The sequence below is a fragment of the Ursus maritimus genome, unplaced genomic scaffold, assembly GCF_017311325.1.
Source record: "Ursus maritimus isolate PB19 unplaced genomic scaffold, ASM1731132v1 scaffold_11, whole genome shotgun sequence".
Classification (NCBI taxonomy): domain Eukaryota; kingdom Metazoa; phylum Chordata; class Mammalia; order Carnivora; family Ursidae; genus Ursus; species Ursus maritimus.
The window spans coordinates 14,251,515-14,267,652 of NW_024423453.1; positions in this window are offsets into that span (position 1 = coordinate 14,251,515).

Consider the following 16,138-nt stretch of genomic DNA (forward strand, 5'->3'; position numbering starts at 1 on the left):
CAACTGAAATGAAACTTTGTTCCCTTGTTGACTTGAAGAGGGGAGCTGCCGTGCTGTGAGAGCTTACGGAGATGGCTACGTGGCAAAAAACTATAGGCGGCCTCTCAGAGTTGTCTAGCTCCCAGCTAAGAGCCAGGGACAGAAGACGGCCTCGGTCCTACAACCCCAAGCGAATGAATTCTGCCAATAACCTAAGAAGGGAAGAAACGGAGGAGGGAAGGAAAAAGAGAGAAGAAAAAAAGAAAGAAGAAAAATTGGAAGGGGAAATTCTTTATCTTAAATGTTAATTAATATACATTGAAACCAAAAGAGAACTGGAAAATGGCCAGTTTGCAACAAACTTTGAGGAGATACTAAAACCACTGAGTGCAAAGGTCCTGGGGAACTGGTTATCCGTAGGGCTTCAAGGTACTTACAAGTATCAAATTACTTAGTAATAAGGAAAGAAACTAAAGAATCCCTACAATGCGGAAGCGCTCCTACCCCGCCTTCGCAAAGGGATCGAGATGACCAGAACCAACAACGGAACCGGCTGAAAGCCCGAGTCTCCACACTGACGCTCGGAGGGGAAGACCGTCCCGCTGTTTCACCAGAGTCCAATCAGCAGGGAACCACCAGGACGTTCTGCAAAGCAACCAGCCTAGACTCTGCCAAATCTCTTCATACCGTGACAGACCAAATAAATAGGAAAAAAAAAAAAAAAAATAGAACTTATCTGGATGAAAGAAACAAAAGGGACAGATGGCAACTAAAAGCGATGTGTGATTGTAGATTGAATCTTGGATTAGTAATTTAAGAAATAAACACCATTAAAGATATTTTAGGGCCTCTTGGGAAAATCGGAATTTTAAGTATCTGCTAGGCATTATTATTGTATCAATATTAATTGCTTGAACATGATTTTTACAGGAGAATGTCCTTTTCTTAAGAGATTCATGGTGAAGTAGTTAGAAGTAAATTTGTACTATTGGTGACTTCCCCTCCAAAAGAGAGGAGTGTGTGTATGTGTGTGTGTGTGTGTGTGTACATAATATATGGAGAAAAGCAAATCGGTGATTAGGTGGAAGATGGGGTTCATTGCACTGTTAATTTAACTTTACTCTAGTTTTGAAATCTTTCAAAATAAAATTTGGATGCAAAGAAAGGAATTATAAGTGCCCACTTCAAATTTTTTTTCTGTTATGAGAGTAATTCTTTTTATTTAATATTTTGGGGCAAATGTGGAAAATATTAAGAACAAAACTTGTCCATGATCCTGCTGTATGCAAATAAAAACTGCTAATATTTTGCTGTACTCTATTTCTATTCAGATATACATCATATATATATATATACACATATGACATATATACATACATACATATATATATATACATACATATGACGTATATGTATATATGTATTGATTTTTCAGCACAGGGATCATAAGTCATATTTAGTTTTCCACCTTAATAGATAAGGAACATTTTTCACATCTTTTAATAATTTCCAAAAAAAAAAAAAATGATTCTAATAGTTACATCCAGATACATCATTATGATTAGATAACAATTTTCCAAACTTTCTCCTCCTTAATATAATTTATTCTCTTGGTTTCCAGATTCCCAAGCTCTGGTTTTCCCCATAACTCACTCTCCTGTCCTTTCTAATTTCCTTTGTTTTGTTTGCTTGTTTTTAAAGATTTATTTAATTATTTTAGAGAGAGAGAAAGAGAGAGCACAAGCGTGGGAAGGGCAGAGGGGGAGAGAGAGAGAGAGAGAGAGAGAATCCTTGAGCAGACTCCCCACTGAGCACAGAGCCCAACACCGGACCCTGAGATCATGACCTGAGCCAAAATCAAGAGTCTTTGCTGTTTTAACCAACTGAACCCCCCAGGCACCCCCCTAATGTCCTTTGTTAGCTGCTCCTCAGGTCACCATGTTTTAAACCATGGCGAGCCCTAAGGCTCAGCCTCCATTTGCACCTCTACTTCTGTTAACCCATCCTCTGGGTGACCTGACTCAGGTGAATGGTTTTAAACGCCCTCTCTGTGGTGATATCTAGATGTAAATCTGTAGCCCAGACCTTTCCTCCTCATGTCATTCATATATCTAACTGCTTATTCCACCCAGATGCGTCAAATTTATGCCAAATTCAAATTTCTGATCTTTCCCCCAAACTTCTCTTACAGTGTTCAGCATCTCATCTAATGGCAATTATATTCTTCTAATGTTCATGCCAAGTGTTAGAATCATTTTGACTCCTCTCCATCTCTATTTGTACCCATGTCCAGTCTGTCAGCAAATTCTGTGAATTTCTCTTTCTATGCATGTCCAGGATCTGTCCCTGCTTACCAGCTTCCCTGCTAATACCATGACCTGAAAAACTATGAATTCTGGCCTAGACCATGCATTTCCATCTGACTGGAATTTCTTATGCCCTACCCTCTATTCAAATAGAAAAGTAAATTTGTGAAATCATACATGAGATCATGCCATGCCTCAATTCCCATCCCTCCAGTAGATTCGATCTCACTCATGGTAAAAACCAAAGTCATTTACAATGTCTGGAAAAGGACCCTGATCCAGTTCTAGCCATTTTCTGACCTCACTTAACCCTTCTTTTCCCTCACTCGTTGGCCATCCTGCTGTTCCTCAAATGCACCTGCTATAATCCCTGCTCAAAACCTTCCTTCTGATCTGCTGACCTCCATGCCTGGAATGCTCCCTCACACTTGGCGAGTTTCTTGCCTCCCTCTGCTCTTTGATCAAACATCACCTTATTAGGCCATTCTAACTATCCTCTTTAAAATTTTAGCTCACTAACCCAGCAATCCTTATTCCCCCTTTCCACTTTATTTTCTTGATTTGTTATTCTTATTTTTTCTCTATTTTTAAATAGATGACAGAAATCAAATTATACAATCAAAGGTTATGGATATTTTAAAATATTTTATTTGAAGTGCCAAAATGATTTCTCAAAAGATAGCTCCAATGCCAAGACTTTAAAAGACTGTTTCAATACTAAGGCCATTCTAATTGTTAAAACTAAATATTATCATCTTGTCAATTAGGCAAAAATAAAATACTATGTCATTTCTCTTTCTTTCTTTCTTTCTTTCTTTCTTTCTTTCTTTCTTTCTTTCTAATCAGTGTCATTTACTATTTTGATCATATAATGAAGCTTCCTCCAAGAACCAGAAAATCAGAAAAATCAATATTACTCTCCTTTCAGGGGGAGAGGGGAAACTGACCTCTACCTCACATCCTCCACAAAAATCAATTTCAGGTAGATTGAAGATCTAAATGAAATGGTTAAACAATAAAGTTCCTTGAAGATAGTATTAGAGAATATCTTCATGAACCTGACGTAGAGAAAGCTTTTCAAGCAGGACGTGTAGAAATTAATATTCTGCATAACGGAGCATTAAAAATGCAGCTGCAAAGCCCACTTCCCACCATGATACTTTCCTGACCAAAGACTTCCATGTTCCTATTGTAATCAGTAGAGTTCAGACTCCTGGACTGTTCATTTTTTTTTTCTATTTGATCCATATTTTCCTGGATTTTGCTCAAGTTGCTTCACTCAGTATGAATGCTTTTCATCTCCAGTGGTACAATATGATGTATTTTGAGTTGTAACATCATATCCTTCATTAGGCTTCCTCAGATTCCCAGATGACAGTGGTCCTTCTCTTCTACACCGAGAGCATTATATCAGGACTTTTTTATATTTACTACTTTACACCTTATGTTTGTGCCTTATGTCTTTCCCAACTAGAGGACAAAATCTTTGAGTGTAGATACACTCTCGTTTCCATTTTTATGTATGTTGAAGTGCTTACCAGGGTAACATGGTGCCTTATTGTACATGGTAAGTCCTCAATAAATAGTCATTATATCAATTAATTGCATTAGATAATATAATAAGAGATATGTAATAGCTATGATATGTAAGAGAACAGCACTTTAATATTGACTTTCATGCTTTATTCTTGAAAAAATTATTATTTCAAAAGTTACTGCATCTAGTTAAGGTTGTTCTAAGATTCTAGCACCAAGCAGGTGCTTTATATATATTGCTGAAGGATTATATATACTTGCTGAAGGATTAAGGAAAACTCTACCCCTCATCTTTGTCAACTTTGTTCTCTCATATATAACTGTGAATATAGCTTTGTCAGCAGCAATTTCCTAGTCCAATGTATATCTGTATTTTATATTTTCACATATGGAAACTGTCCTTAAATATGTGTGTTTCATTTCAAATATACTATGTATTTTAATCTATGAAACAAAGCAGTGACTATATTAAACACTCCTATAACTTTCATAATTTTGGAGCGGGACACAAATGGCTTTACATTTATAATCTAGCTTTTAAGTTTCTTTGCTCCATTTGCAATGAGATCAGTTCCAAATTTTTTATAATTTTATTTACTTTTTTAACTTAAGAGACCAAAATCTTATAAAATAAAATAGTCTCTGCCCACCTTGACCCTTAAAAGATAAAAGAACAGTTCAACTTAATCCCTCCAAACTATGAACTTCTTCCAACTCATCCTCTTACAATATTCTCTTACCCATATTCAACAAACGAAAAACTTTGCACAGCAGATAAAGGAAAATATTTTAAAAGCCTTGAATGAATGAATTTCTGGATTTCAATGGTAATGGCGTCTCAGTCTTTTATTCTGGATATGTTTATTTCATTGAAAGCTACCGTAGATAGTTTAATGAGTTAAAAGAAAGAGAATGGCTATGTTTAATTTATTTAATTCTATGAGGTGATTTGTTATTTATTTGACATTATGCTTTCCAGATTAGAAAAAAAATCACACAAATATTAACATATTAAATATGTAAACACTTTATCTCTACAATTATACTTAAGCTTCAAATCCAAAATACGTATTAACAAATATAAAAATGTACTAAATGATCCATGTAGTGAAATCATGTAGTGAAATGCTCTTTTCCAAATCTACAGGGTATGACTTGGGATCTTTTATTAAATAATGAGAATCTCTTATTGTTAATCAAATGTATCTTTACAAGTGCAGTAATTTTTTAAGAAGCACCTGTTAGTCTTTTAAAAAGATATTTGAATCTAAAAGTAGTTTACCACATCAGTTTACTGAAAGTAAACTACACCAAATGTGCTTGTAAGGAGTAGATAAGAGCAAGATGTTTGTGACCAAAATAAATTGATGTCAATGATAACTGAAAGCACTAAAAAAAGAAAATGCATGTGTTGAAATGTGTAGGTTTTCATTCTAATCATTGAGCACCACCTGACTGAAGTGAATAAGGATAGGAAAAAATAATTTACTGTCACTTCAAAGAAATATGATTTTAGTGCAGGGAAAGAAATATGGCTGACACATTAAGAGTAGTTATTATGAAAAACAATATTGGTCAAATTGCAGTTTGCACATAATTCAGCCAACTTCCTTCTTTCATCATAAGATTTGCATTCTTTAAAGTTGTAGCTTTACAGAATGATGAAGTCTTTTCATTATTCATCTTTGCCACTGTCTCAGAATTAAAAGGCTTGTTGGTGACAAAAAGCCAATTAATCATATTTATGGTGACAACCATGACTGTAATAAAACAGACATTCTTAGAAAGCATGCCCTTTTCTTCACATCAGAACCTGTTGAACGTGCTCTTCCATTCCCTGAGGCTTTGAAGATAGATTATTGTTTTTCAGAGAGGAATAAAGAGTTAGTGCAAATCTAATAGTTGCCATGATGATGGTGGAAATGGACCAAAGTCAGAATTTTATGTTCTGTTAGTTTTGCTGGTTATTCTTTCTGTTGCTTATTTTATCATTTGAAAAGTATGATGTAATTAATTCTGTAGTAATTCATTCACTCAATCACATTCTTAAGTTCTGGATTGTTCCCTATGTGCTTAGGACAAGAAATTCAAATGAAGACCAAATCTGGACAAAAGCTGAATTTATTCATTAGCTGATGTTCGAAGCTAATTATAGTCAAGAGATAGGAACTTAATTATATTATGCCAATCACATTCATCAAAACCTTCAAAAATTCACATGGCATGGTCCAACTGGCAAAGTTTTTAAGGTCGTGAAAGAGAATTGCCTTTTTATTTTATACAGTCAGATTAAGAAATAATTTTTATCAGCTGTACAATTCTTATTTTTGAGTCATATGTAATTTCTACTTTGTGAATTTAGAGTAAATCTTTTAGAACTGTAGTCATTAACTTTTAGAAATTAAAAGAACTTTCGGATTTGGTTAGTGCAGGGACTCTTCACTTCTTGTATGCCCAAATCCTGTGGTAGTCTGAAGGAGCCCATAGCTCAAACCCTACGAAATACAATTCAGGGGCTTACAAAGAAAATTAATTACACTAAAATAGTTATTGAGATATCTTTAAAAACAAACTTTGAAATAGTAATACATTAGCTTGTTTATTAATACATTAAATAATAAGATCTAGCGACAGATCTATCATGGCTGTGGTGAATTCAAAGTCGTAATGAGCAAAATTGTATTTCAGGATGTCTGCAACAACTATATTATAATATGAAAATATCTGTATTTTCTGTAGGTAACAAAGTTAGAAGTAGTACTACTAATATACATTTGTTGCCTACAACCATAACTGAAGGAAATGTTAAATTTCACTTAGGTATTACCGAGAATAAAAGTGTAATGTTTGGGGCACCTGGGTGGCTCAGCTGTTAGGCATCTGCCTTCGGCTCGGGTCATGATTCCAGGATCCTGGGATCGAGCCCTGCATCGGGCTCCCAGCTCCATGTGAAGCCTGCTTCTTCCTCTCCCACTCCCCCTGCTTGTGTTCCCTCTCTCACTGTGTCTTTCTGTCAAATAAATAAATAAATAAAATATTTTAAAAAAACAAAAGTGTAATGTTTTCCTGCCCAAGTTCACAGTCTCTCTCAAATCTATTCAGAGTCCCTGTGGGGGTCCTTGGACTTCAGATGAAGAATTGTCGGTCTGTCTAATTTTCCATTATCCCGATGAGGAAACAGGCCCGTAGGCATTTGTGACAATGGATCCAGCCAGGTCATGAGAGAAGAGCCAGCTCTGGATTCTCCAGATGGTTTTGCCCACAACTCTCAGAGCATCATCAGGTGCTCGCATCTACCCCAGCAGGAAGTGTTAGAGTTTTATTTCATTCTATTTTAAACTAGATATTTCAAAAATACTAATTTGTTAAAGACAACTATTTTACAGATGGTTGTAGGAGACTTTGGAGAAAGAAAGTGTAGTACATTCACTTTGCTCCTTAGCACTCGTGATGGGGAGTCTAAGTAGATGCTCGGGTTCCCAGCGAAGACGGTAACACAAGCCTTCTGCAGCACTGACCATTCTTGTTTCTGTTTCTCATGGCTGGTGATTCTCTCTGCATAGGTCACTGCTTTCATTTTTGGAGTGATCAGGATTATAAAATGGCTAAAACATCCATCACTTATTCCAGGAGATGGCTGCCATCAAGAACTATTATTCAATATACTTTTGTGAACTAAGATTTCCCACCACAAATTGTTGAACATACATTCCTTCTCTTTATAGAAGCCACGGGGAGTAAGACTGAAATCCAGAGAGTAGATGTGAATTTATCAGATGGCATGTTTGTCAATGCATTTAATATTCGGGTTGATGAGTGGGTGAAAAAAAATAGACAACAGCTTTAAAAATTTTCTGGATTCAATTTGCAATTTACAGTGATTGCTAAAAGTAAAAAGTCTTCAAAATGTGAAAAAAATTGAGAGGATAATTTTTAAAGTTAAGGAGTGCCAAAAGAGAACCAGCAGGACTAAGACAGGCTACCGTGACCTCATCTGTCAAAAAAGATTGGATTGGATTTTCAGAAGCAGCACAAATAAAAACTGAAAGTAAATAGACCTGTTATACTTCTGATTAGTTTGCCCAAATGTGTACTTCTAGAGACAAGGGCCATGTCACTTCCATATATTTATATCCTCCCTCATACCTGGCTAAGAGGAGTTCTATTTGCAGCATGCAACAAATGCTCGGTGTAATGAAAACCTTCGAATGCTGAGCTGAAAGAGACCTCAGGAATCATCTAATCCAAGCTCCTTTAGAGTTGGAGAAAAAGCATCTGTAATTTAGTGTTTGAACTGCCCTATGTTCAGAATAATATTTAAATGTTATTAATATTAAATTATTAGGCCAACGAGAAAGATTTCTTACCATTTATTAGAAAAAGCATCTGATGAATTTTAGAGATGCCATCTTAAGCTACACTTTTGGTGCTATCCACTATAGACATATGTGAAGTTTCAAAAGAACTCTTTAGGTAATACTACTGTCCTCTTCAGACAAGGAAACTAGTACATGAGAAGGCTAATCAACTAACCCAAGGTCAAAAAGGTAGCAATTGGCAGAGCCAGGGTTTAAACTATCCACTTTGAAAGACCATTATATTAAAAAAAAAAAAAAAAAGAGTGGGAGGGGAAAAAAGACAGGTGGATGAAAGAATGAATATGAATAAAGGCACATACCTATCTAACAAGTTACATTGGATTCCTATATTCTACACAGAAGGGATATAATGTAGGTATGTACGTATTTGACTAATATGTCTGCAGTGGGGGTGGGGGGACAAGTGCCTAAAGGGAGGGAAGGGGAGTCAGATCTCACCAAATTTTTTCTAGTGACTCAGAGGTCAATCTTACATTTATTGTTTTCATTTCATATATGCATTCCTTTTCCTGTGTTATGTGATATACAATGTTAGGCTATATTTTATTTAAAGGACTTTTATTTCTTATGATGATGAAGTAGGACAACTTTAATAAGTTTCTTATAGAAAGTTGCATAATTGAAATTCTTAAAACCTATTTTATCACACAAAAAAGTTTAAAATTGTGTTTTGTTTACTTACAGGTTTTTGTATTAAATGGAATTCTGTGGATTTTGATAGATTAATATTATCTTCAAATGAGCTGATTGTTAAAATAATTTACCAGGCAATATCTCCATTCCCAAACTACACGTAATTTGCCTAACATGTTTTGAAGCCAGTCACAGCCAACTCTGCTTGAGTCACTTAGTAGATAAACACTTTTCTTTGAGTTGGAGACATGTTGATGACTAACAGTATACTTTTTATGTTAAGACCAGTTCGCTATTTCTCTTGGGAGACTGGATTAGAGGAGGAATAATGCCTGTCCTCTACTTGGGAAGAACACATTTTTAATTCCTCTAAACTTCCTATATTGGAACTTTATTAATCAATATGAATCATGTAAGAAATTTTGGCTCAAGTGAGGCTAGCGCCAAGATTTTAAAATACATTCTGTGGATTGTAGCCAAAAATGTAATCATGTTTAGGACTTAGAAATCAGAACACTAACTGATAGGTCAGTTGCCAGATCATAAAATACAGTGTGCTTAGAAGAAAGAATATCTTGGACATTTCTGTGATGGCCCAAATATGATTGACGGAGAGATCCAGTCCAAATGAATGGCTGATTAACTTTTCTACTCAGTTTAACAACTTTATGAGACCTTCGAAGTTTAGAGTTAATATAATGCTTCACCAGGCTCAGTGAGACAAAAGCTTAATGTTGGGATTTCTCACTTACTGTTGGTTGCCTATATACAGAAGTTCCAAACAATCTTCTTTGCTTATGGAACCTAGATTTTGGTCATGAATTTGGGGGTCATGTATTTCAGAGGAAACTGGACACCTCCATAACCCCAGGCTGGAAATCCTTTTGCCCATGATTGGTTTGATTATCCTCATTATCCTCATATGACCCTATTCTAACCAGTGAGCTGTACCTTTCAGCTCTGTTGGGATTCTGTTGAATATCTTTTGGGAAAGGAAAACAAATAGTATATATTATATTGAAGAAAACTATTTCTTCCTGACCATGGAAGCTATTCTATGAAGATGAGGTGCTTGACATTGTCACCACGAAGTAACAAACTTGTAAAAATCAAGACACCTAGGGTATCAGAGCTTAAATATGACCCTTGGCGAACTATTTATGTGCTAAGTTTAATACTGTAAAATAGCCCTATCTCCTCACTCCTTGATATGTGAGATAAATTTATATTATTAATGTCAACCTTCAGAGTTAACGTGGTTAATATCATTGCAACTGGAAATATTCTAACTGAAACATTCCACTGAAACATTCATCACCTGCTACCCTGGGGCTCCTGAGAGTTATAGTTTAAGAAGTTCTCCAGTTACAGGCACATTTTTATTCCTAACTTAGGTTTCTGCCCCAGAATTCATGCTGCTTTTCCTACCTGGTTTTGGCCTCCTAGACTAAAACATAAAGGTCCACTTTATTGCTCTTCCTAGATCATTTCCTACTTCATCCCAGTTCCTCAACCATAGATAATGTAATTAATCCATTCATTGAATTATTTACTGGATATCCATTCAGTAGCAAGGCCTGAAATAGGTAAGATGATGGAGATAAAAATGAAAAAATTGCAACCTCCATCCTGAAGGACTTACTCTAGTACAGAGACAAATGAATAATCCACCTGAACAGTATGTGATAGGGGGACACACCAAGTGTTTGTAAGTACTAAGTGTATAGAGAACGGGAACTTCAGATTGGGTGGGTGTGGGAGAAGTTCAGGAAAAGCCTTCTGGCCAAAACCAACCAAGGCAAAAGCCTATAAAATTACATCATTAAATATAGGTCAAGCATTGAGTATCCTCTGTCTTTTCAACCTCATCCTTAAATTGTTCTAGAATCAAATGTGCTTCCAAAATTAACAACAATACAAAGCACTCTTTTTTTTCTTTTGGTAAAGATTTTATTTATTTATTTATTTATTTATTTATTTGTTTGTTTATTTATAGAGAGAACACGTGGGAGTGGGGTTGTGGGGAGAAGGACAAGAAAACTCAGCACTGAATGCTTAGCCTGACTTGGGGCTCAATCCCAGGACCCAGAGATCATGAACTGAACTGAAATCAAGAGTTGGACGCCTAGCCGACTGAGCCACCAAGACACCCCCAATACAAACCACTCTTGCTCAAAAAAGAAATTTAGGGACATCTAGAAGAAGAAACTGAAGAAGCATTAAATCTGTTTACCTAAAAGCTCTCTCTCTATTTCTTCCGCTATGAACACACTTCATATTTTTGTGCTTATTTTTTACTCTTTCCCCTTAGTTTTTCCAGTGTGTAGTCTTTATATGCACCAGGAACGTCAGTGAAGGGTGTGGAGTGGAACGTCAGACTAGCACTGTGGACTGCTTGCCAAGGGCTGTCATGGAATTCCATCTGCCTTTAGAACTGTTATCCTTAAGATCGATTACACTATCCTTTTTGTTTTGCAGATGATGAAAATAAGGCCAAAAAACCTTAAGTAACTTTTCCGTACTCACGTAACTGGTAAGAAGCAATTGATATCAAGCTCATTGGTTTTTCCACTATGTCATTCTATTACTTAACTATTGTTTTTTAAAAATGAGACATCTGTGACTGCACTTGAGATATAGAGCAATAACCATTGGATAATTATTTCTTAGTTAATGAAATTTAAGATAATATTTATATAAAACTAACTCATATTGTAGACTGTAGCAACTCAGTAATCAAACAACATGTCTCCCAAACAAACTGAAAAACATCATCCACTTGGGGTTCAGCATTCAAAGAACTACTCCTTCCAGTCATTTCCTGAAGTGTCTTCTTCATGTTTCCCTTTTTTTCACTCCACTAGATCACTCCACTTTGTCTCTATTGACAAAGAGATAAAGGCTATAAAAACTGAGCTTGTAAGCTGTCTCCAAAGCTTAGCAGTCATGTACTATTGGGCAGGTAATTGAAGTGTTAATTTCCTCATCTGTGAAGTGCAAATTATGACTTTTCCTTAAAAGTAATCCCATAAAAGGCTGTTATGAAGATTAAAGGAGATAATAACACGTGTAAAGTGCTTGATACAGCATGGCTGCTTGACACAAAAAATAAACCAAAAGAAGGTAGATCTTATCTTAATAATAATTACTTCTCATTTAAGTCAACAGAGATGGGAGGTAGGAGCCCTTAAAATTGTTTTTCAAGTTCCTTTTGCCATAGCTCTTCTGATTGCTGCTCTGTGAAACTCCTCTATAAAAATATGCAGTTTTGTCTGTCCTTGTTGATCATGATTCAGCAAGATAAACAATAAAGATCAAACATTTCTCATTGAGTTCTCATTTCTGGTGGCATATATGACTCTCTGCCTTATTTTTTGTTTTGTTTTTGTTTTACTCGTATAGACCATGAACATAGACTTCGAGCTGCTTATCATTATACCCCCCACACCCATAATAGGTATGCAATAAATTCCTAGTGATCAATGAATCTAATTGTTTACATGAGCACACTGACTCCTTTTCTTTCTACCCCAGAATGTGCTCACTTTTTTGGAACATTGTATAAAGGAAATTACATACTTAAATGCAATACCCAAAATTAACTTGATAAAGATTTAATTAACTTCCAAGTTGTATGTGTAACCAAGATATATACTCTTCACAATGTCTATCTTTCAAGGAGTTAGACACCGGGATAAGCCTTTATTTCAGACTATTGCTTTGAAAGGTCAGATACCATATAATGCAAGGAATTACATTCGAAATTATGTAAGGATAAAGAACTCAAATTCAAGAAAAATTACGTTTCTTGAAAAGATACAGGAGAACCTAATTTCAGGAATTCCTTGCCTTAATTGGTCTCACAAAATCATTAGACCTTCATATCCCCATCCCTTTGTCTCTGTAGCTAAAGATCTCTCATCTCTACTTCTTTCTGTATTTCTCATTCTATTCTTATCCTTGTTTCCTGCTTGTTTTTAGAAAACTACTAGTGTTTGATCTCCCACAATTTTGGTTTGCAAGTTGATTTGGATTAGTAAGTCACCCATTTGATTTAATTTTTATTTCTTAGTCCAATTATTTAAGAAAGAGAGAGACTCTCAGTGTCTCAAATTAGCCTATAAATAATTATTCTTGAATTGGGTATCACTTCCTAAATCAATTTAGCTAATAAAAAATAAAGCGTTATCATAGGGTGCCAAGTAGGCAACCAAGGCTCTGGACAAAAGAATGAATACTCAGGAAAAGTGTAGGCAAAGAGATAGTATCTATGAGTGACCTAAGTGCTGAAATTCCCTATTATATGGATTTGATAACTAAAAAAAAAGCATCAGGATACACAATGGAGTCATGTGTGAGATCCATCTTATTGTATTTTTATATGGTCAGAGGGCTGACTTCAGTCATGGCTGGAGTTCAAACAAAGCACAACATTCTTCCTCCTTCACAGGATCCCACTCATAACAGAGGCTCTGCACATGCAGCGATGTTGATGTTGTTCTAATCTAGCTATTGCACTTGGGGGTGTTATACTTGTCAAATTGTTCAGTATGAGTGTAAATGAAGTTTCCTACCTCCAAACAGGCTTGTGTAGGCTTTGTGGAAGCCGGTTGATATAAGATAATTAGATTGGAAAGTATGGATAAAGCAACAGGACAGACTTAGGACCATTCTAAGAAGGGGAAATAATATTATGATATAATGATTAATCACTTTCCCCAGTTTTTAAGTACTGGGAACACCACTTACTTTAGAAATTTATTTTGCTTTCTGAGTCATCTCCTGTAAGCACTGTACATGTAACTGTTCAAGATTATCCTAAAGAATGATGGTTTATTTCAGTCTAGCACAAGAGAGATGAAATGCATTTGTCTATTTTGAAACATTTTTGTCACTTCTACAAATATTTGCTGATGTCCAAAAGCACCACTTTTTTTTTTTAAAACTTACCAAATATATTTCTGAAAATAGAACTATCACATCAGGGTGAGAATTCTTTCACTGAACTATAGATACAAATTTCCATGACCCACAAACAAAATCAAGTTTCCAATACCAGGTCATCAAGAATAAACTCAGGAAACAAGTTGTATAACTTTTGTTTTTTATTTAAAAAATGGGAACGTAGAAATGCAAACTCACAAAAGAGCTTACAGAAAATTCTTTTCAAAAATCAATTACTTTAACATATATAATTTGGAAGAAAAAAAGCAATATATTTATCAATATGTCCTATTAGGAATTCCCACTTGAAGTTCATGTAAGTAATAAGTTTAGATACATTGCTAATCAGATCAGTGAATTTGGGGTTGTTTTGAGAAATGTTCATCAGATCTTTTTAGACATTCAGATATTTCAATGTTAATGCAATGTTAATGATGAGAACATTTCATTATTTTTTTCTTTACATTTTAAGTTGACAAAATATAGATGAAGAGGTTGAAGACTATTTTTAATGATGTTAAGTCTTCATTAATGTTATTTTAAAAAGCATGGTCACTACCAAACCACAGGCATTCTTGAATTCACTTAAAGTAGGTTTCATCAGTAGCAGCCTCATATGTCCAGTTGAGTAACCCAGGAAGGCCAAGGAAACATTTTTCCTCCCATAATGGTTATTTACTTTATAAAAAGTTTTTTTTTAAACTTTTATGTTTTAATGCCATAAAATTATTGCAGGTTAGAGGTTCCAGAAATTCTATGTTTTTAGTGATTATAAAGACATTTCTAAGATTGAAATTTTCTAGGACATTCCATCCTTTAATGTTTTCTGTCTGGTTATTTTAGAAAGGGCAGCCATTAACTGGGCATATTCCATGAGAATCATTACATAAAATGAATAAAAGTACATTTAAAATATTCTTTACCTCAAATCTTAACCAATATAATAAATATAGGCTATTAAAAGTCAGAAGGAGTTTTTCTTTTTTTTTTTAAGGATTTTATTTAATTTATTATTTTTTTAAAGATTTATTTATTTTAGAGACAGAGAGAGAGAGAGAGCTGGGGAAGGGGCAGAGGGAGAGAGAAAGAAAGAATCCTAAGCAGACTCTCCGCTCTGAGCGCAGAGCCCAATGTGGAACTGGATCTCACAACCCTGAAATCGTGACCTGAGCCGAAATCAAGAGAAAGATGCTTAACCGACTGAGCCACCCAGGTGCCCCCAGAGGGAGTTTTTCATAAGGATAAAGCAACTCCTTGCAACTTGCAAGCATTGGTATATTTGTTTGATCTGAGAGGTTTTATTCTACATTGTGACCCAACCATATTGTTGGATTTTTACCAACTTTAGAAGCATCGTCTTAGGCCCTTGGAATTTTACATATTGCTTTGTGTTCCTCATGGAAAGAAAAGATTCTTGAGAAAGGCTTGATAGTTGAAGGATGTGTGCTAAAGAAGAGTAAATTATCAACAGAAGTACCAGTGAAAGATAAATAACAGGATATAACTTAGAACAGAAAAACTGGGAAAAATTAAGTAGAAAGCCTTGGTGATAAACATCCCAATATAAGAATGGGGGCAAAAGAAATTTACATCCACAGCTCAAATCCAGTAACTCAGATGAGAAACAAGGAGTAAGAGAAAAAATGGAATTCACCTAAATCTTAAGAGGATAATATAGGTCTAAGAGAGACACGGTAGAGCAGACAGGTACAAAACCATGGTTGGTTCTCCTCATCAGAAAAGCATTCTCAGCTGCCATCATCATATGATGCCACATTTGTTCATGAGAATAGCTTCCTAAATGTGTGGACTTGTCCCAGATCTCCAGTATGTGTATCGGCAAGGTTTATGAGATTGCATAAACTTATGAGAATATGTGACGCAAAAATGCATCACTATTTCCATGCTACCCATCCTAAGAGATCTTTACATGGCATCACCAATGTCTTCGGTCAAACCAGTATCTGTTGAGTATTAATTATTTACTCTTTAAGGCACTTTATTAGGCTCTCGGGGTTCAATGATGAGCGAAAATAGACAGGAGTTTTGCCTTCCTGGGCTTCACAAGCTAACAGGAGGAGCCAAAAAGTAAAATAATCATTGAAACCTATTATTTCAAGTCATGGTATGTGTGATAAAGGAAGAGTACAAGGAACAAAGGAGGGGGTTCTGGTCAAATTTTCAGGTTTAGGACCTCAATGAGATTGTGTGAGTTGAAATTAAAAAAAAAAAAAAAGAATGTAAGTTAACTAGGTGAATGTGTATAAGTGAGAATGTTCCAAGGCAAAAGTTTCAGCATGCCCATAGCCCCTGTATAAGGCCTTTGATAAAGCAGATACTTTTGAGAAGGCGACAGAAGAC